Genomic DNA, 22,640 nt, shown 5'->3' with positions numbered 1-22,640 from the left:
TTCCCAACTCAGTCTAGGCCTAGTAATGCTAGGCGCATCACTCCCAAAGGAGCAAAGGAAAGCGGACAGAGTCTGTGCCCTTCAGCAGGCGTACTGAGTCATTTTCACAAACTTCACCTCATTTCTGTGCACAAACAAAGAGTCTGTGCCCTCTCTGTGGGGAAAGGCACGGACGATGCCTGTAACACACTAGCTAAGCTTTTTCATGCAGCTTGTTCAAGCAGCAGGTAAAACACTGGTTAAAAAATATGGGAGGTGTTGCTGCCTCCATTTTACAGATGAAGACCATGAGGCAGAGGTGTGATGAGCTGCTTGAAATAATGCAATGAGTTAGTGGCAAAGCCACATCTAGGAGGCCCATTCTTCAGTGCCTCAGCCCTGAAGACCATGGATCTCCTGGTTCCTACAAAGCCACTGTTTGTTAATTATGTTGGTTTTGACAAAAAATACTTATAGATGGTAAAATATTTCTGCGTTACTGCCATCATAAGATATATATGAAAACCTAAACACAGGGGAGTCAGTTCTACAGGCTGTTTTGATTTCAATGAAATAAAGACATTAATACAAGAATTTCAGGGCTATCAGAAATTGCTTTTATAGGAAGAAAAGGAAAAAGCCCAGCAGTAACACATGGAAGCATAATATTTTATTTTTAGAAGAATGGTAATATTTCTTCACAAGTAACACCTGATTAAGCAAACTTATTGAATAAGGTCCATTATATCTGCTTGAAAAAGCTATAAGTTGAGACATTTTAAGATAATCAGATTGTAAAAGTGCACTAAATTCTCACCATTAAGCTACCTTACCTTCATTGAATCCTGAATTCTCATTACAACTAATCATATTTCCATGCAAAGTAAAAATAATTCAGTTACTTGAAACTGGGTATATTCTGCTGTCACTACTCACCTATATCTCCTACTAGCAGTAATGGCAGTTAGACACAAAATGGGAAATGTATATATTTATATATCCCAAGTTATTTGCAGGGTGACAGGTACAGCCATTATTTTGGTGAGCAGAAAAAACAGGAAAGAAGCCTATACATTCCAAACACCAGTTTATCTTCACACTGAAGATTTTAGACAAAACATTCATTTATCTGCAATTGGCAGCATAGCTTCACTGAGGATGGGATTAATCTCATTTAATCTAAGTGACCAAAGGTTACATACCTAAATCTAAACTAGCTACCTAGAGATGCATTGAACTTTTCACTGCCTGGAGAAGTGAGATTGATTTTAGGAGGGGTTGACTATGTCTCTCCCTCTTCAAAACAGCATAAATTTTGAAATAAAAACTAGGTGAGGCACCTGCTAGGGTAGATATCCTTTAAAGAAAATGTAACAGCTTATGTGGGTGCGTCTTCATCTGAAGCAATGGAAGTAAGAACGGGGGCAGTCTCCAATTTCCAAGTGAAAAATGAGAGGGAGAGAGGGAGAGAGGGAGAGTCCATTTCTGAAGATTGATACAGGAGAGAAAGACATATTACTTGGCAAAGTCAAGAGATGAGATGCGTAGTAGTTATACACGTGTTTGCGGCTGTGGAATCTCTTTCCCAAGGTCTGTCCTCATCTGGAGTTGGTCAAACAATTACTTGCAAACAGGATTTATTATTAACCTCCTTTTTTTGAGCCAAATAGTTTCGGACACTTTAGCTGATATCTAAAGAAAGTCAGATACAACATTCTCAGCTGCTTACAGATCTTGATTTCTATATGTCTCACGTGATTGGGTGAGTGATACTTTTCCTGAAGAAGGGAGTCTTTAGGCTAACCCCCAAATCTGCTGAACTTCAAAGATGGGTTCTCAGTTTAAAAATTAATTCACATTTCTACTTTATCTAAGATATTTCTGACATTTTTCTGCCGGTTTCCCCACTGAAGTCTGAAGCTTGGTCCTAACATGGGGTACATCATTTATCTGCTGAAAGAATCTCATCATCTGCATAAGACTTCCCAATGTTTTTATTTGTATATTTTGAGTGTTGAATTCCGCAGTTATATTTCAGTGTGGGATTTAGCTGAGCAATTAATTTCAGCTGTCTCTGAAGATCTGATATCCATGTGATGCACATTGGTTACTTGTATTTATTATTTCTGGGAAACTTCAACTCTGCAATGGGTTTTTAGCACTTTCAGAAAGGCTGACACAATAAAAAACACCTTGGTCTTACAGGGTGTTTTCAGGGGTTGTACTCAGAAATGAAGTTGTGAAGGACACTGACTCTCGGTGGTGTGCTTTTATAGTCTGTCTTAGTGTAAATAGAGCTGCACTGTGTTGGCCATACAGCTTCTGTGGTGGAGCTGACACATTTATTTTTTTGGCTAAAAAGAAACATTTTTACCACTGACGTGGAGCCTTCCTGTCCTGCAGCATGGCTGAAAAGAAAGCCAAGCTGGTTAAAACCAAAACAACACAATGAAACGAAACAGCGTGCAGCTGCCTCCTCAGGAATATCCCTGTAAGGCAGACAAATGGATACATTTATTTTCCCAGATTTATTTGCTAATGTAAAGATCCCAGTGCAAGCATTAGCACTTCAAATCATTATATAGTTCTGGGGCAATCTTGAGAGGAGTTGAATTTCATGAAAACAAATTAGTAATTTGAGATTGCAGTAAGTGTAGATATAATCTTGTTCCCATATATTTCATGACACAGTGCAATTCCTTAGCTCCATAGCTGAGCATCACCTTGCTACATTGAGCAAAATACACAAAAAATATCATGGCTTTCTTCTAAGTTTGCACCTCTGTTGACCAAATAGTACAGGTAGCAATTTTCAAATGCTTTTGAAGGAGTAGATGAAATAACTGCATACTATTTAGCAGGAGAAAGCACCATATTTATTAATTTAAAGAGGAAACAGGACATTTTTCTCTGCTATTAAAGATCTAGCTTGCATGTCCAGCTGGTACCAAGTGATTGTACCCTTAGTGTGAGGGTTGCAGCCCTGCTGGAGCCAGCAGAAGGGACTGCATTGCTCAGCAGAGCACAGGCCAGCCCACCACCAAGGGCACGGCACAGCACCCTTCCCACCTGCCCATAGCCACGCTGGCTGCCTGTTGCACCTCTTCAGTCCTTACTACGTGTGGTATTGGCTCTTGCAATGACCCTGTCCTGACTTTGCTGCCTGAATTCATCCAGGTGCAGTCGCTATAAGGCATTGCATGTTACAGGCTGGTGACTGGGACGACTGCACAAAGCCACTTCACATTGCGGGCAGGAAGGACATGGCTTCTCTGTAAGGGGGAAGGCGGGATCAGGCTTTCTCTCCACAAGCACTGCAACTCACTGAATGTCCATGCCACAGCCTGGGCTTGTGTCCATATGCTCTGGGCTTAAGCACAGACTCATTATAACATAGCTATAGCCAATGAAACCCAAGTCCCTCTAGAAAACATGTTAGAAAGGCTCAGAAATCTGCATATAAAACCACAGCATATTTGTAGTCATACCTTTTTAATGTACCATCCTGAAGCAAGGCGATGCTGATGGGCAGGATGGTTTTGTCAGTGCTGTGTGGGTGGGAAGGGTAATTGAGACCTCCACTGAAATGTGATCAGCTCATATTGTTCGTCCTGGCAGGGCAGACCACTTCAGCCAATGTCTCTAATAAGGTTCTGGTGCTTTAATTTGGACAGTCTGTATGGGTAAATAAATCCCACCCTGGGATATCTTTAACTCTGATTTGTATGCTCTACATAGGTTAGACATTGCCTAAGCCATATAGGTTTTCATGTTGCTGCACGGCCTGTGACACCGCAGTCTCTGAGATGTTGCATGGTACAACCTAAACCTCTGCCTTCTGTTGTCTATGCAAAGCGTTCCAAGCCACCTCCAAAGAGAGACAGTATCATGTCTTTATAGGAGTTGGGTTCTTATTCACTTTTTCATAACTGTAATAATCTATAGAGAAAATGGGCAACAGAAAAGCTGCGTCCATATACTGAGAGACAGCTTGAATGTGTGTGGAATGTACTGTTCAATTCACTAAGCCTGAATAAGTAAAATTGCACGGAGAGATCTCAGTATCTAAAAAAGTCCCCTTTAAAACTAACCTCAACTTTGTTTTGCAAGAACCTGTCTGCACAGCATTTTAGCTCCAATTAGAAAACTACTTTACGAATACTGCACTCAGGCACCAATGACAGGAACACAAATTCGTTGGGTTTTGTAGTTTGAGGAGGGCACTGTGAACAAATAGCAGGAACATACATCAAGCCCCAACTGCTGACTAATCTGCATTACAGTGAGGATTTAAGCATGCAGATAGACAGTCAAGAGGCCACAGCTTTCTCTGGCATGGGAACAAACAATCATAAAATACATAGTTCAGAAAAAATGCAGTTTCTTTTACTGCTTCTTTTCATGAATTAAGCTGTTCATGTGCGTTGTAAAATCAAACGGGGATTTAATAACTTCTGTCAATATGGATGAGACCTTTGACTTACACCAGGTGTGTCAGACCTCAGTCCTTGTTCCAGTGCATTTTGACAAATCTACCACACAATTTTTGTCCTTCATTTCAAAACCTTTCAGAATGTCTTACTTTGCCTAGAGTAATAATGCATAAACAATGTTTAAATAGAAGGGCAAAAAAGTGAGCCAGTGATGAAACACCAGGCTCCAGCAGAAGGGTGAGTGAGCACAGAAGTTTAGCCAGCTGTTTCTGTGAAACCCAGGAAGAAAGCAGAATGCCACTTGACAATTTTTAATTCTTCTGGAAGAAACAGTTGGAGATCATATGCTCTCTAGCAGTTAGAATACCAAAATAAGTACTCCTTTTGCCAGCAGCAGTAGGAAAACACTTTTTTTGTCCCTTCTGTACTTTGTACCATGTTTCCTAAAATCACATACTGATATCACAGCCGTGTTCAACCTGTGAGATTTGAGCAGTAAATTGAGCTAAAATTTGATGGTTCTGCTGTCTCATGGGACACAGCCTCTTTGTATCATTTAGAAAGACAAAAAAATAGAAAGCTCATCTCATTTTATACAACTGATATACTTTGGAGAAAACAGTTCTTCAGAAGTGCTTTTATGAGTCCTGAGAGTTAGTCATGTCTGGCAAGGATGGGGAAGCCAAATGTAGTTTTTTGGGTAAAAGGGAAATAGTCCTGCTTGGGCTCTTGGAAGTTCCCAAGCATTCCCCTGGTGAATGACTGTGCTGGAGAGCCACAGACATCCTCAGCGTGTGCCACCAGAGCTGGAAAGCTGGAATCTTCATCACAGCTTCCTTCATTATATGTTAGTCACATAAGACAAATCATACTGCAGCTGGGATGTGATGTTTCTCAGTGGCCCTTAATAACTTCTCACCTGTGACTAGAACAGAGAATCCAGCTCTGAAGAAGTCCTTCATAGCTTCTTTCTAGAGAGTGAGGAGGCAAGTGAGCTGAGGATGGAGACAGAAACACTGTCTTGATTCTCTGGAGCCACATGGATAACCCAGATACTTTTTCAGCGCTAGCGCCTGTGTCCATGTTGTTACAGTAAACAGTGGCTTGCTATATGAATACTTCCTGAAATTTCTCTGTTTTTTTCAGATCTGCCGTATTCTGTTTTGATGGGGGCAGTAACTGCAGCTTACATAAAGGAAGAACAAGTGAAATCATACGATTTCTGATTATGGAACACAAAAGTAAGAACATTTTTGGCAACATTAATCAAAGAGTTCTTTGACCTGTCTTTTTGTTCATTCAGAGGCTGACTTCATCCTCTGACTCAAGCCTTGGATTGCTGCTGGTAATTACTGAAGCCCATTTAGCACACTCTGGATTAACTAAGGCAGAGACCCAGTGTAAGCATCAGAGTGCTGCTTACGAGGGCAAGCTGATCTGATCTAGAAGACCATGTAGGAGTATGGCAAGTTGTCTAGCATAAAGAGGACTTGCCTTGTCAAAAAACTGATCTCAGAAAATGTAGACTTTTTCAAAGTCAGCATACAGCAGAAAATCAGCAGAGTGTGGGGATGGGTGAGGCGGGGAGTTTTGGAAGGTCTACTAAGCTGCCTGCTAATGAGCATTATTTCCCACCACCCCCAGTGAAGGTTGGCAATGAAGACTATTTTCTTTCAAAAGATGCCTGCCATCAGGTAATGTTTTCTCTAAGCTTCCAAACGTTTGCTTTTTCTTGACATTCCTCTTGAGATACTATTTCAGGGTTAACAGCAAAGGACAACTTCAGACTTAAAACATCTGTGGAAATGGACACAGACTGCAAACACTGCATGCTACAGGATGGCCAATTAGTACCACAAAACTTAAGAGTCAAGGGAAGCCACTCTTTTTTAGGGCTTTTATCCACATTATGCATTGTCCAGGTTCACTATCCAACATTGCTAAATGATGCTACTAGTATTAAGAAGAGTCCTTCAGCAAATATAGTCTGTCTGCTATTCCAGCATTTAACTGCAAAGGTGGATCAAAAGCGAGCATTTCTTGTTTTGTAATCCATACTCTTTTTTTTTTTTTTTTGGCATTGCCAAACTGAGGAATTAAAGAAACCAATCTCCTTTAATGCAGTAACTCCTCCATCTCTCATATCCCTCCCACCCCTGCCCCCACATTTTCTTCATTTTCATGCTATAATCGTAGGCCAACTAGCTAAAATGGCCACATTATTTCCTTGAATAAGTCTCAATAAGGTTTTTCCAGAAGCTTTTGACAGAATAAAAAAAAGCAGTACGGGGAACGTCACTGTAACAATGTAAATTGTATGCCTGCATTTTTTATTAATAAGGCAAGCCTCTCCAAGGGACTAAGTTACATTGTTTTATGAGATTAAATTATTAGACCTGGAACTGAGAGGGGCCTTGTCCCATTGTTGAAGAGGCTACTGGGGAGCATGGAACTGCAGGAAGCATTGGCGAGTCATGGTGAGATCTTATTTCTCCATAGAGAACTAATATCCCAGCTGCTCCAAATGCACCTGAATGGGTACTAGAGAGACGAGGAAGCTAACTTGTGGCAGATGGGACCAGACCAAATGGTCAGTGAAATGAACACATTCAACTAATGCACTAACCATCTCTAAACTGTTTTCCATCAATAATTTAAGCTGTTATGTCATAGTTTGTTAAAAATTATCTTTGATTAGTTGTGTTATTAATACAATATGCATATTACAGTAGTGTCACATTTTCTATCCATCAAAGTCAGAATAAGTCAATATGAGTGCATCAATAATTTATATTGGGTGTACTAGTCAATTTTCTGCATGCAATAACATTGACTGCTGGCAATTACTGAATGCAACTGGTGCTTTTACCTCTATATTCACATTTTAAATTTGGTCATATTTATTTTCCAAAATACTTGTAATACTGGATTATTTGAATTTTGCTGTTGATTTTTAAAAACTGAAGTGTTTTTTTACATAAGTCTCCAAGCAGAATGAAGCAGATACTGTCTGTGATATTTCAGAAATAAAACCAGAGTGTACATGACTTACTGCATGTTGTTCCCATAAGATCTAGCAACAAGCAAACCCCACAGTTGCTTTTTCTTGTATGTGTGTAAGTAGAAAGCATTATCCTTAATTTAAATACATTTACAGTATCACAGAACAGAATCTGAACCACTGATTTGCAATCCTTATGCATTTAGTTTTACATAAAATAGTACCCCACTGAAAACCTTATTTGCATGACAGCCTCAGGGGAAAAAAGTTACAGCTTGTGTAGGGCTTCTAAATATCCATATCTTTTTATTTTTTTAGGATGCCATCAGACTTGCATGTGTAAGGCAGTATCTTCCAGAATGCTATGGAAATCTACCTTTAAGGAATTAGGCCCCTCATCTGGGAAGAACAAGTCACTCTATTGCCTGTATTGCTATGCACAAAGCAAAGCCAGAGCTGAGCGTACCAATATCTGTGTAAATGCTAAGAGAAGCTAAGACCTGTTTAAAACAAAAATTCTTTACCTATGATTCAACAAGATGTGGGAACTTGTTTCTGAAAGCAAGTTGTGTATGTTGATAACCTCAAGCATTTTGTCTTTGTAACACTTTTCTCTTAGTTTTGGATTCTTCCATGAGGCTTCTCCTTTCATCCATTCAGTCAGACTTTGACTTTTGGAAACTTGGAACACTTTTTATGGATTAGGATGGGAAAATACTTGTGTGGTTCCATATCTTACATAATAATTTTGCACTTCAGTAAAATAAAAATCTGTCAGAACCAATTTCTTTCCTTTGCTTTTCCTTTTACAGAAAAAGACAAGGGACAGATTTTAGAGGCAAAAGACACAGTGGTGCAGCAGTACATGGAACAGGCTGCTGCAAATCAGATTTTCCTCACAGAGGATTGAGAATTACCTTTTTCTAGGCAATAAAAGTCTTCAGAAGCAAGTTCACTGGGCATACAAAACAGATACCAATAATACTAGTGTTAACCTATCTGCCAGTTTTATTTTTAAAACAGAAATACAGATTCAGATATTGGTTTTCTTTTAGCTAAGAAAATGAGGTACAGATTAAGAAAAAAAAAAAGAATGAATCAACACTGCTTTCTTAAATGACATAAGATAAATTTACTGAAGAACTCTGGAAGGTTGGCTACTGAAACTAGTTTCTGGCCATTTCTGTCTCAATATACCTCTATAGCAGATAGCAAAGCAAAAATTCTGCTGTTGTAGGCTCACTTCTTGCATATTTTGATATCATAGGCACAATAGAGGAAATAATTTAATATGTTTATTGGATGAAGAAGAATTTTAAAATGTAACAGAAATGCTTTGGCAGTTTCAGCCTATACTCCAGTGATAAGGGATCTACAAGTCACTGTAGTAGCTCCGAGCAGCCTCGGGATCCACCCTGGTTACAGCTGCCTTCTGCTGCTGAGGCAGTAGATATGCTTGAAGTGGGGTTAAGGTGCTTGGCCCCCATTGCTTCCCACCTGCTCCCTGAACAGCTTGTTTTCATACCATCAGCCCTATGCTTGGTGCTGTTGTGCTCTTTTCACTCTGAATGGTCTTCATACTCACAGCCACAAAACATGACAGAGTTCAAGATACCAGCTGACACTTTTATGCCATGGAGCTTCAAGAACTCAACTTAAGGAGCTTGTTCTAGCCTCTCTTTTACTGCGGGGATATGCAATTTCCCAGAAGTCATCTCCTTTGTCGTTCTCATGTCAGGTGTGACCTGAATTTCATACAAGCCTCAGGAACCTAGTTTGCATGTTAGAATTCCCCAACTTAGGAGGAACACATCAATAGCATATACCATCACCATCATGTTCATCAAAAGCAGCATGTATTTCCCTATGAAGGTAGACAGGTATTGTGCAGTAGAGATGTGCAACACAACACCTTTCTGAGAGATAGAGTCCCTTAGTCCCATGTTGATTGCTTTGACTGCTTTTGAGTATACCAGAATCATCTTGTAAGCCACTTGGAGGCCCTGTGGTATGAATACCAAGAAAGGAAAGTGAACTATTGCTATCTACATCAGACTAGTAGTGCACACCATACCAAACTTCCATTTTTCCAGTCGTACATACTGTTTAAAAATATTTAAATATTTTTTTTTAAAGCTTTATGACTTTTCATTTCTGTGGATTATGAAAGCAAAAGTGCAAGCAAACAGAAATCACCTGCAGAGTAAAATCTGAAGTTGTTAGGATTTTTAAAACCATTAATTATAACCAATTTAAGAAGGAATATATCATCTAGGATGTAAAAGTAAAAACTGAATCCAATAAAGGGTTTCATATCTAACTTCTATAATAAAAAAATTGAGATCAACAGCCTGTTCTAGTCATCATCATGAAAAGCCACTGAATTTACAGAGAAGCATCCACTCAGGTGCAAATTTTGGCTAAATAGCAGAGTGTTCCTGTTCTTCTAGTAGTTTCTATGGATCACCAGACAGCCTATGGATCACCAGACAGCCTGAAATCAATCTTTCCAAAGCATAGTGTATTTTGAATGCAATGCAGTAGTCACCTTGGTCACAAACTCAGGATAGTTGCACCTGCTTTGAAGCTCCCTCTGAAACTTGCAGCATGGGAAAAAAGACAGACCTAGGAAGAGAGTAAATGATCTAGAGCAGAAGTCTGCACCTCTCCAAAGCCACTATAAAAGCAGATGGCTTTATGGTTTGAAGTAGGTGGCAGTTGTACTAATAACCTCAAAATTAACCTAATTAATTTATGATTGCGGAATCAAGAGTTCTCATAGCAAAGGGAAATTAAGTATTCAGCGAGAAACAGCTATTTCTATTCTTCCTGTTTGCTTATCTGAAGAGCATACAATGCCAGTTCTGGATCATAGTCAGCAGCTATGAAATGCTGTCATTTCATCAGGATTGTACATTTAAGTTGAACAATCACAGAGAAAACTGTAATGGAAATGCGTTCTTAAAAGAATTCTTCTGCCTATAGATAGTCTAAAAGATTATAGAGAGTATCTGAATATTTTGAAATATTTCGTTAACTGATCTCAATGTATAAGTGTTCTCTTCCTCCTTTCCACAACAATGTTTCCACTAAACATCTGCTGGTATGAACCACACTATAAAGAGGAGCTATCAACAGAAGGGATTTTAATAAACACTGTTCTTTGTTACTTGTATTTTAATGACTGATATAATTAGAATGAAGGTTAAGGGAGTATTTGTTTTCCTTCCCCTCAGGGTTACTTTGAAACAGTTTGACTTGCAAACAGCATGTCAAACTCTTGCAGCTAGAATCATAGAATCATTTAGGTTGGAAAAGACCTCTAAAATCATTAAGTCCAACTGTTAATCCAGGAGTCCCAAGTCCACCACTAAATCATGTCCCTAAACACTGTTTTTTAAACACCTCCAAGGATGGTGATTCCACCACCTCCCTGGGCAGCCTGTTCCAATGCTTGACTACCCTTTTAGTGAAGAAATTTTTCCTCATACCTTATCTAAGCCTCCCTTGGTGCAACTTGAGGCCATTTCCTCTTGTCCTGTTGCTTGTTATCTGGGAGAAGAGATTGACACCCACCTGCCTACAACCTCCTTCCAGGCAGCTGTAGAGACCAATGAGGTGTCCCCTGAACCTCCTTTTCTCCAGGCTAAACACCCCCAGTTCCCTCAGCTGTTCCTCATAAGCCTTGTGCTCCAGCCCCTTCACCAGCTTCGCTGCCCGTCTCTGGACACGCTCCAGCCCCTCAATGTCCCTCCTGCAGTGAGGGGCCCAAACCTGAACACGGCATTCGAGGGGCGGCCTCACCAGTGCCCAGTGCAGGGGGACGGTCACTGCCCTGGTCCTGCTGGCCACACTGTTTCTGACACAAGCCAGGGGGCTGCTGGCCTTCCTGGCCACCTGGGCACACTGCTGGCTCACGTTCAGCCGGCTGTCGACCAGCACCCCCAGGTCCTTTTCCTCTGGGCAGCTTCCCAGCCGCTCTGCCCCAGCCTGTAGCGCTGCGTGGGGTTGGTGTGACCCAAGTGCAGGACCCGGCACTGAGCCTTGTTGAACCTCACACAACTGGCCTTGGCCCATCGGTCCAGCCTGTCCAGATCCTCTGCAGAGCCTCCTGTCCTCAAGCAGATCAACATTCCTGCCCAGCTTGGTGTCATCTGCAAACTTACTGAGGGTGCACTCAATCCCCTCGTCCAGATCATTGATATAAATATAAACAGGACTGACCCCAGTACTGAGCCCTGGGGAACACCACTTGTGAGTGGCCACCAACGGGATTTAACTCCATTCATCACCAGTCTCTGGGCCCAGCCACCCAGCCAGCTTTTAACCCAGCAAAGAGTACACCAGTCCAAGCCATGAGCTCAGCCAGTTTCTTCATGAGAATGCTGTGGGAAACGTCAAAGACTTTATTAAAGTTCAGGTAGACAACATCCACAGCCTGTCCTCATCCACTAAGCAGGTCACCTTGTCATGGAAGGAGATCAGGTGAGTCAAGCAGGACCTGCCTTTCATAAACCCATGTGGGCTGGGCCTGATCACCTGGTTGTCCTGCACATGCCATATGCTTAATACTTAAGCATTCTGATGTTGTACGAGTTAAAAAAAATAAATGGTTAAGCAGCAACAGCACCACCCAGGGTCTTTTTGCCAAGTGATTATAGCAAAGGACTTTATGGAATCTAGCAGTCCCAAACCTTGTTGCTACATTATCCACAACTGATCCAGCTTTGTAACACCTCTTCCAGAACCCAGGCAATGATGATACATGTTCCAGAAATGTCATGGTGCTTGGAAGATCAGGTTTTTCAGGAATTCTTAGGGTCTAGTCAGAGCCTAGCTGTGTGTCAGTATTCATATTCACTTACATTGATACTTAAAATTGTTCGTTCAGCAAACAGCTTAAACTAGACATCATCTTCCACTAATTCAGACAAACTGGCATTAGAAAAAGTAAATGTTTTTTCTAAACTTCACCATGAACAGGTCAGAGACTGTGTTGTATAGTCCTTCATGCCAGCCATCTTCATGATAGAATCAACGGCAATACAAGATTGATTCAAGGTGAAATGTAGATTCGTAACTGTCATATTAGTCAGAATACAGATTTCATTCTGTCCATATATTTCTATGTAGCTCTGTGTCAGCCGGGGGAGGCTAGGTGATGCCTGATTTAGCAAGCAATTACATCTGCATGTATAGACAGTACTTGATCTGTCATAAAACCTGCTGTACAAAGACAACTCTTCAAAAAAGTTTTAAAGGGTTTGAACCAGTTGAATGAATTCATATTAGGCCAGCATTTCTAAAGTTGTAGAGGACTCAGGATTTGGGGTCAGTCAAGAACCAAATCCTTAGGCACTCAAAGATTGGCGAAGCACTATCAATCCGTATAGGATCTGGTGTTGGATCCAGCATCATACCTAACTTTTAGGTACCTGACCTGCAGAGTCAGAAATCCAGGTTTTTCTCTTCTGCATGAAATCTCCTCTATGAGGATGTGGAGAGCTTCACACTTTTCTAAGTGTTGCAGAAGCAGAGCAGTCCAGAGAGAGCTACCATTTGGCCCTACCAAGTATTTATACTGAAGTCTATCTAGAAACCTTAGATATACTCCTTGTATTAATAACATTAATAACAAGGTTAATAACAGTACTTAAGTCCAAACCCTTCAGGAAGTATTAGATGAATCTTGCATGCCAGATAGAGTTACTGTGGACAGGGAAGAGCAGATACTGTGTTTCTGGAGTGGATGGTGCAAGCAAGGTCTACTGGTAGTAGATAGTGTGCTGGTAAGAACATTAGGGAGGAAAACATCCCTGTAAACTAATAGATAATTTTGAGAACCAGATCCATTACAAAGCAACTTGAATCAGCTAGCCAAATTGCACATATTATAAATACTTTTACAAGGCTGTACAGTCAGCATAGGCCAAGGAACACAGCCTGGCAGAAGTACAGAAGTGCTCGTAGCCCTGCGAACAAGTCAACCTATTAGAGCCATTACAAAGGAGGTGACAGTGTCCCATATCCAGTGGGAGAAAGGCAAGGACTTGGGAACACAAATAGATCATGTTCATTGTAGAAGCCTGGAGAGCTGAGGTGGGATTGCTGTTATAAACAGACCAGACAGGACAGCAAGGGATGCCACAAAACATGTTGTCAACAGTCTTCTTCACATACTAGAAATTTTGAGTGATTTGATAATCGAATATGGAGTCTTTCACATCCACATTGGAGGATCAAGCCCAGTGCCTTGTACTTGTGGTTGGCTGGTCCATAAGAAAAATTGCATGTGTAGTGTGAGTACAGATCATGGTAGAACATTTACTTCACCACATCATCTTGGTTCACTTTGTCAGGGTTGCATTGCCTAGACCCGCTTCTATGAAACTATAGCCATGAGCTGAAAAGACTTATTTTTTTCTGTTAAAATATTTAATCTATTGAAATAAGAACCATCATTTGTTAGTTCGTGACATGGGTTTTGGTAATCAGGATATTCAGTCAATACTGTACTTTACCTTATGCAGTAACGACACAAATAAAAGCAGATACTGACAATAATTTTTGCAAAGCAGAAATTCTGTCCCAGGATTTTGATGACTTACATTACTGGAATATTACATAAGATAAGCAGGTAAACATCTCCATCTTTTGCATGACACATTCTGATACACATGTCTAAGGCAGATTTTGACTACACATCAAGGAAGAAACAGATACAGAGATGATCCATTTTTTTTCTACTGAGGCAGTATTCAATGTGTCAATGCCAATTGAGAATTGCTTTTGTTTCTATTTGATACAAAAAATACTGTTTATAAAAAGACTTGGTATGAACACCTCTAATCTGAAGTCACATCCTTCAAATATAATAAACCTTCTACTTGAGGTTTGGGGGGAGGAGCAACATACATTACTGAGAAATTTAAAACAGCGTGTACAAGCTGCTTCATAAAGGTGCTCTGAGAGCTGGGTGAAACCAGAACCATCAGAAGTAACAGTACAAATCTGGTGGTGTTTTCCTGTTTGTTTTTAACAGAAATACTTCAGCTTCCCACCTTACTACGCACTTTTATTCCATTTTTCTTTCATATTTAAGCAATGGCTTTTGCTTTATGTTTTTGAACAGGTATAATTGTTTAGCATCAAAAACACAATTAGAAGTTGCTCCTTGATGTCAAGATGAAAGTGACTGCAGTCTGAAGTAAGCAGAATTGACCCCAAAATAGCATTGAGGAAATGGCAACTTCTGTGAACATTTCACTGCAGCCAAACCCGCCGGAGCACCTGCCCACTGAGATTAGAGCCTGGGGCCACCTCACACTCCACCTCTGGTCTCAGTTCCTGAGCTAAGCTGCTCTGGTATGCAGCACATGGCAGCGCTTGCTTTGGGAAACTGGATCCTAAAAATAAATAAATAGTGGCAATGCCAGGAGGAGCTTCAACAAAATGGCATCCTCATGCTCAGCTAATGGCTGCACAAGTCTCACACGCCATGTGCTCGAGCCTTGATAGCGAGAGGTCTGGTTCCCTCCCAGCAGATGATTGTTGCCTGGGTCAAACCCTGTCATGGTGCCTGTGCTGCAAAGTCCCTTTGAATTTGCAGTAAATTAACACAACTAGACATAAACATAAGAGAATTAAATGACTGAGTTTAACTTCCTGGGTTTAGATAGCAGCTGCCCTCTTGGCAGCAGATTTCACTGTCTGTCTTCTCTGGGAGCAAAGGCTGCATTTAGCAGGATCCTTTTCAGATCTGCCTGAACCCTTTGCAGAGAAAGCCCTCCAGAAACATGAAGGTTTCTCCAGCTTCATCCTCATCCTGCAGGTGATCACTCTTTCCTTGGTCCTACAAAAATCTGGCTAAAATGCTATAACAGCAACAAACCTGAACATTAATCATTCCTAACTTTTAGGGATTATATTACACCAGTGAATCCCCACTGAAATATTTATGGTAGTGCTAATTTATAAGTAAATGTTACTAAAAGCATGTGAAGACTGGAAATGCCTTCCAGTAAGATCCAATCAGTAATACCAACTGTTATTGCTATCCCCAATGCTTGTACAGGCTCTTGGACCTAATAATATATAATGCTGCCATTCAGATTTAGATTAGTATTTCTACACTTTCATTTCATGGGACATTTTAAATTGGGTGAAGGACAGGTGCTGTTACAGTTCAAAGAGCTCAAAGCATGGCTGGGGTAGGGAAAATTGATGTCCAGGGTCTTTAAAAAGGAATTTCATCGGTTTATCCAACATTTGAATTTGTTGTACACAAATATAACTTTACGCCAGGCCAGTGGTGGTTTGACCCTACTTAATAATCTTAAACTCATAGCTGAAATAAGAAAACATAATTTTGCAAGAACATGATGATCTACCCAGCTTATTTTCTGAAGGGTGTTTGGTAAACACAGCATCCTATTTTAGATTTTTTTTTTCTCCTCTTACAGAGTGGCCCAAAAGGGAAATTCCAAAATTTACACAAGAAAAACAATCACTGCATTGCCATTGTGTAACACTGTGACCTTAAAAAAAACCACAGTCACATTTAAAAAAATTCTTTTCTTTGGATTTTTCTACATGGAAGGCTATAGTTAGAATATTCAGCACATTTTGGTTATTGTTAGAGACAATCTGGTAGCCAGGATCTCACCTGGTACAAACTGGCATCAGTCTCCTAAGACTGATTCAGCCTCCCTGGTTTGTAGTGGCTGGAAGTCTGTGGGGTTTTTTTCTCAGTTATCCTGTGTTGGTTCTCCAAAGTGATCTGCAGGGCTGCTCCCACTGGGGAGCCCTGCACTTCTGTGGGTCTGTGTCCACTGGTAGCATGCAGCTGGCTGGGTGGGCAGTCGGTCCCTGTGGCTCTCCCTGGCCCTCCAGGTTCAGCTTGGCTTGGAAGCACTGCTTGGGTGGTGTCCAGCTCAAAGGTTTTCTTTGCACTTTGCTGTAAAGCAGCTTAGTTTCTGCTATTATTTATGCTGTAGCATCTTCCCTCATATACCTCAGGCTACTGGCATGAAGAAGCATCACTTAAAAAGTAATTTAGCAAATAAGTATACTTTCCCTAGGGTGCAAATAAGAGGAAAAGTTGTAGTAAATAGCTAATGTAAGCAAAAGGTGCCTTGGGGGAACCCTAAGAATCACTTCTTTGAAACCAGCAATAACTTCTGGTGCTATTGGTCCTGAGGCAGCAGCAGTCAACATTGTTTAAAAAAGCTCCCTTATGGTGTACTCATTAATTAACTGCACTGTTTGTTGATTCTAGATTGATTCAGTTTTTTCTCAGGAGAGTGTTTTTGGAAACTCAGTAATGCCTTGATGCAGAATTTCATCTTCAGGCCCTAAATTCCCAGGATGCTGCTTTACTGGGACATATAGAAGATGAAGTAAAAAAGGAGAATTTGTTAGACAAAAATGATAATCAAAATATTTTAAATTCAGATGTAATTTTTGAAGATTTTCCCCACAGAGCTAAAAAATTACCTGCAGCAAAGTTTGACTGACAGGCAGGCTTTATCAAACAGAGAACAAGACAAATGGCATGCAAAACAGAGAGGAAAGTATTTGCTCCTAATTACTCGAGAAAGCATTTTAATTAAGTTGTTTGCCAATTAATGCCTAATTTTTAACATTCCATAAATATTTAAACATGTTTCATAAACTTTTGTTCACAGGGAACACTTGTGAATGTTGTTAAAGAGATTCTTTGGGATGATCTCTTAATGCAACACACTTCACAATTTAAGTTTTATTTGTTCTTCTGGTGAATAAATGAGTGAAGAAATATGTCATTTCATGTCAGAAATGGCATATCAATATGTCTATATTGAATCTATATCAATATTTGAACTATCCTAGTGTGAGGACACTCCTTCTATTGTATGAATGAGAAACTGGGAATTATGTTGAACTTGAACTAGAAACAGACTAGTGAAATGCAAAAGCAGATAATGCAGATGCCTCTCCTTTTTCATGCTCCTCCAGACTGATCACTCAGAGCCATTTATAACCAGTCCTGCTACTAAAAAGTATTTCAGTTCAAGAAAAAATAATTAAGCAAAAATAAAAAGCTAGTGGCATGAAGGGAAACTGGAATGATCTCAGTAGTCCTGAAGCTTGATTCAGGTTGCATTTAACCCCCACACAGCTATACCCTTTGTCCGTAGGGACTTTCTCAGCTTACAAGCTTAAACACTCTCTCTCTCAGCCTTGTTAGAGCAGAAACCTGCTCCTATGCCCATGTCCAGCAAGAGTGGAAATGAAAGTACCCAGACTCAAACCACTGCTCTCCCCATCTCAGCAAGGCCTTGGTTTTCTGCACACAGAAAACAAATGCCTCTTTCTCATCATATTTTAAAGGCTTCCTGTTTTTATGGAGCAACTGACTCTTTAGTTAAGACTTCACATGGGCACGTTATCTGTTTATTTATTCATGTGTTTGTTCTCTCCAGAACTTTCCTTACTTGTACAATATTTTGTTTGCTCAAATGACCACAACTTCCCTTATCACAGAGCTTTACTCTAGACTTTGAAACCCAGATCCTGCCTCACGCCACAATTGCTATCATTAGTCATTTATGCCTGGAACAAGGCTCTGTCTGACAATGTGGAAGAGAGACAGCTTGGGCCTAAAACACCAGTGGGTCTGGAGCAAAAAGAACACAGGTATTGGGGTTTATGTACAGATGGGCAGGGGGACAGGACAAAATTGTGGAGGAGGAGGAGGAGGATGCAGCTGGGAAGCCCACTGCTGGGTGAATCAGTATGGCCTCAGCACATCTCAAGGGCTTTCCCAGCCCTCTGCATCATTGGGTCATTTCTTGCAGAGACTGGGTCCATGCTGGCCCCCTGCCATCCAGAGCTGCTGCTCAATCTGTTTGCTCAACATAAAATGGCAGCAAACTCTGACCTCGGGGCAGGAGGGGGCCGGGTCTGGAAGGCGGCACTTCGGTTTCACCTCCATCTCACCAGAGCAAAACCAGGGATCTGCACCTTCCCAGCTGTGATTGCCTAACGGACATCACAGACTGTCAGTTGTTTCTTTGACAGTATTTACCTTAAAAAGTTTTGTTCCTAAAGGCTTGTCAATTTATAGCTATAATCAAATGAGAGCTCAGTGGAGCTGACTTGTTCCACAGCACTCAAGTTTTTCTCAGTCTGTGCATCTGTACCATAGAATAAAAGCCTGGAAATTATGTTTTCTTGGATATCTCAGCCAAATTTATGACTAGTCCTCTTTTCTTGCCCATTTCTTGCTGTCTTTCCTAGTCCCCTTCTCACTCATCTTTGGGGCAATTTGTGCCTGCTGTGAGGCAACCCTCACCTGTCTGTGGAGACAGCTGAGCTACCAGTTGTCCTGGTTTCAGCTGGGATAGTTATTTTTCTTCTTAGTAGCTGGTACAGTGCTGCATTTTGGATTTGGTATAAGAATAATGTTGATAACACACTTATGTTTTAGTGGTTGCTAAGTAGTGCTTAGTCAAGGATGGCTGGACTTGATGATCTCAAAGGTCTTTTCCAACCTAAATGAATCTATAATTCTAGGATTCTAAGTTTCCCATGCTCTGCCAGCGAGGAGGTCCATAAGAAGCCATGAGGAAGTATAGCCAGGACAACTGACCCGAACTAGCCAAAGGGATATTCCATACCACAGAACGTCATGCTCAGTATATAAACTGGGGGGAGCTGGCTGGGAGCCTCTAGTCATGGCTCAGGGACTGGCTGGGCATCAGTCTGCAGGTGGTGAGCAACTGTATTGTGCATCACTTGTTTTTCTTGGGTTTTATTCCTCCGTGCCCGCCCCCCCCCCCCCCAGTTGTTGTTGTTGTTATTATTATTCTTGCTATTATTTTATTTTACTCTATTTCAGTTATTAAATTGTTCATATCTCAGCACGTAAGTTTTACCTTTTTCTGATTCTCTTCCCATCCCATTGAAGAGGAGAGGGGAGTGACTGACCAGCTTCGTGGTACTGAGTTGCTGACTGTGGCTAAACAGCAACAGAATGATGTGTTTGCGAAACAGAGTAATAAGTTATTAATTGGTTTAGAGGGTAACTTTTGCAATCAGTACTCCTAAAGTCATAAGGGAGTAAAACAAAACAATTCCAACTAAAATTGTTTATTCAGAAAATGCCTTTAAAAAGAAACAAAGAATACTGCTTGTTCAAACTGTTCCTATTACGAGAAAGGAAGACCTCAAAGGAAATTTTCCCTAGCAGGGGAGTTTCTTTGTAACAGTCACCAAATAAAATCTAGTAAGCCCATTAAATTAAATACTTTTTCTGCTTTCTCCACTGATTTTTAGAAACAAGAACAAGAAAGGGGTGACAAGCCCCTGAGAAAGAAAGGGAAAAAAGCAAAGTTGTAAGAAGGTAAAAAGCAGAGAGAAGCCCTATGAACAGGTAAATAGAATAAAGGACAATAAGTGTTTGAATGAAGGTTAGCACAAGGGAGTCCTGAGGCTGACGTAGGCTCCTGGGTTCTGCCATACTATGAATATTAAACAACAGCTTAGCTTTTCCTCTGTCTTGAAATAAACAGCTCCTCTCAGAGTTTTTGCCCATGCAGATGCTAAGACAGGGCCCCTGATCGCACTTAGAGTCCAGAGAAGGCACACATCAAAATAAGCAGCACTCCCTTTTTTTCCCCCACCATTTGTAGTGGAGTGTTACCCTCCCAGGAATCAGTGACTTCTGACCAGATTGCCTTCAGAAAGGGGCACAGGTATTTCCACAAAGGTCCTTCAGCCAGGCCGAATAGGACACCTCTTTCCAGAGCAGCAAGACCTCTGTGACCAGGGAACATTTCACCTCTGCTCTTTGGAGGTGCAAGAATTCACCTACACTTTCTAACAACATCTCAGTGCTGAACTTAGCTAGAAAATTATGTTCATATATGACTACTCACAGAGAAAATATACTGTCTGGCTGAATGGCAGGAGCTCATAATATCTGATAACCTCGGTGTTTCACAGGGGATGTGATTCCTGCAGCTCCCAAGTGTGTGGGAGGAACTTGGTAGGGCTGGGGAGACTGAGAAGCAGTTGTGCTTGAGCTCAAAAGCATGCCTTCCCCTGAGGACAAATAGAAATAGTAGAAATAATAATACAATAGAAAGAGTAGAAATACATAATAATACAACATTAACAATTTTTCTTTTACCAGTGTCATGTGGAGCCGTCTACTGCTGCCAGCAGCACAGGTGTACTGCAGAGTGGGGACTGGAGCCCATGCTCGGTGCATTTGGGACAATTGAGCTTTTCTTCTATTTCCTGGTTTGAATTTCAGCTGCAAGCAATGAACAGTCTCAAGTGAAAGGCAAGCACAGGGACATCAGTATCTGTGTGTCAAGCACAGATTTACCACTAGGCAGACAAGCAGGTTTTAATGTCAGACAATGCCTGACTGAAGTCTTTCTTTCTCCTGCAAGAGCTGTATGAAAGAGACAAGTCCATTGCTTGAGGACTTGTTTTCCGAGTCTGGATTTTTCTGATGGCAATAAGCCAAGACTTCAGGTTTTAGAGGACTGATTTTGCATAGTCTTTTGAGATGAATGAAGAGAAGTCATACTCAACATAACCAGTTTGCAAGGTTTTGATAGCATATGTAGGAAGGGTATTTCCTTTCTGTCACACATTGTGCTCATGGATGTTGTTTTCTTAAACTTTGTTCTACAATCACTTGCTGAAATTGCAAAATTCAGGGGATTTAAGGAAAGAAAATCACAGCGTGTCCTTGTTAACAAAGATCATCCAATAATCAGTTTGATGGCTAAAGCTCAGCGTGGGAGCAAACCAGGGATCTTTGGCCCCTCTTACACATTTGTTACCTTTGTCTGCATTAAAGAAGACAACTATGAGAATCTGGAGTAACTCCAAACATTTGCCAGCTGGTTTTGAATGTTCTCAGCTGTGTGTGCTGGTGGATAATCTTAGACTTATTTTGTGCTGTTTGTTGCTGCCAGATAGTGTTACTGTTTAATGACAGTGTTAGAGGCAGCAAAAGTAGGTCCAGCTTCTGAGCTAGAAATAAGCCTGTATAGCTGTGGCTGAAAGTTAATTCAGTTTGAAAAGAAAAAAAATAATCCTCCAGTGTATTCATTTGGCTGCTTCTCCTAATACTTGTGGGAAAATAAACAATTTTCAAACCTTAGTTTTGATTTTCTTTCCTTCCATTATTAAGGCCAGTACTTTTCTCTGATGTGAAAAAACCCAAAAGTACAGACTAAAAGCCCTTGCAGAATTTCTGTCAGGTCAGTCTGATCACCAGGAGAAGTTATCTTGGTTGCTTCCCTTAACATTGCAACAAGTTTTGATGATTTTCCATCCAGGCTCATGGAATTTTTCTGATCTACTCCTAGATCCAAATAGAAGATTCATAGGTAATCAAATACTCCTGTTTTCTGAACACTTACCCAGCAGTTCAGCAACCCACTATTATTCTCTCTTAAAAATAAGAAGTTGCATCTTGACCCCTAATGTCACAGTCAGCTTCTTCCCAGCACAAGGTCTAATTAAAGCCACAAGTCATCTGATGGAAATTTTACCAAGCTCTGTGAAAAATATGCATCAGAATTTACTTAGAAAAGGCAATGTTTTTATTCAGTGAATTAATTCAAAACAGCTGAAACTCTTAGTTAAAAATACTATGGGTCTGTTCAATAACATATACTTCGTTTTTTTATCAACTTTTATCTTAAAAATAGCTCCCAGTTTTGGGGGTTTTTTTCCTCCTTCAAATTCTTCTCACACTTTCAGATATCACTTTCATTTGCCTTATAGAAAAGTTCCACTCTCTTATTTTAAATATGGAAAGTAATCAGTAACTCGGACACTATTCACCTGTTCACATCTCTTCAATCAGTCTGATCTGTGGAGCATTTACACCACTAAAACCTGTAGTTAGCTGCAAATAACTATCACACATTTCTAGAAATGTCTAAAAAATCAGCTATGTTTTTGCTGTCCAAGTCTAGAATTGATAGCCTGGCGAGAGCCCAGTTCTTGTAGACTCTGTCCTTCTACACTTAGAGCTTGTGGACATCTCTCTACAGCTAGATTCCACTAGAAGATAAAAACATGTCACAAGCAAAAGCTCTTCCCAGCAAAGATCTATTTTGACCCAAATCTCAGCTGGTTTTGGATTGTTGGAATGCTTCATTTTGCTCCCTGGAAACAAACAAACAAACTTAAGTACATACTGACTTCAAATGATT

The 22,640-nt window shown here is 40.6% G+C and overlaps 1 long non-coding RNA gene across 1 annotated transcript; it reads left to right on the top strand.

Annotated features, from left to right (window-relative positions):
- The first annotated feature begins 17,986 nt into the window (after positions 1 to 17,986).
- Positions 17,987 to 21,577, top strand: LOC129735724 (uncharacterized). The gene is made up of 2 exons (XR_008731557.1): positions 17,987 to 19,828; positions 20,591 to 21,577. It is a non-coding gene; the product is annotated as an uncharacterized LOC129735724 (long non-coding RNA).
- The last annotated feature ends 1,063 nt before the right edge of the window (positions 21,578 to 22,640 follow it).

The sequence above is a fragment of the Falco cherrug genome, chromosome 3, assembly GCF_023634085.1.
Source record: "Falco cherrug isolate bFalChe1 chromosome 3, bFalChe1.pri, whole genome shotgun sequence".
Taxonomy (NCBI): domain Eukaryota; kingdom Metazoa; phylum Chordata; class Aves; order Falconiformes; family Falconidae; genus Falco; species Falco cherrug.
This window is presented reverse-complemented; position numbering and strand designations above follow the sequence as displayed.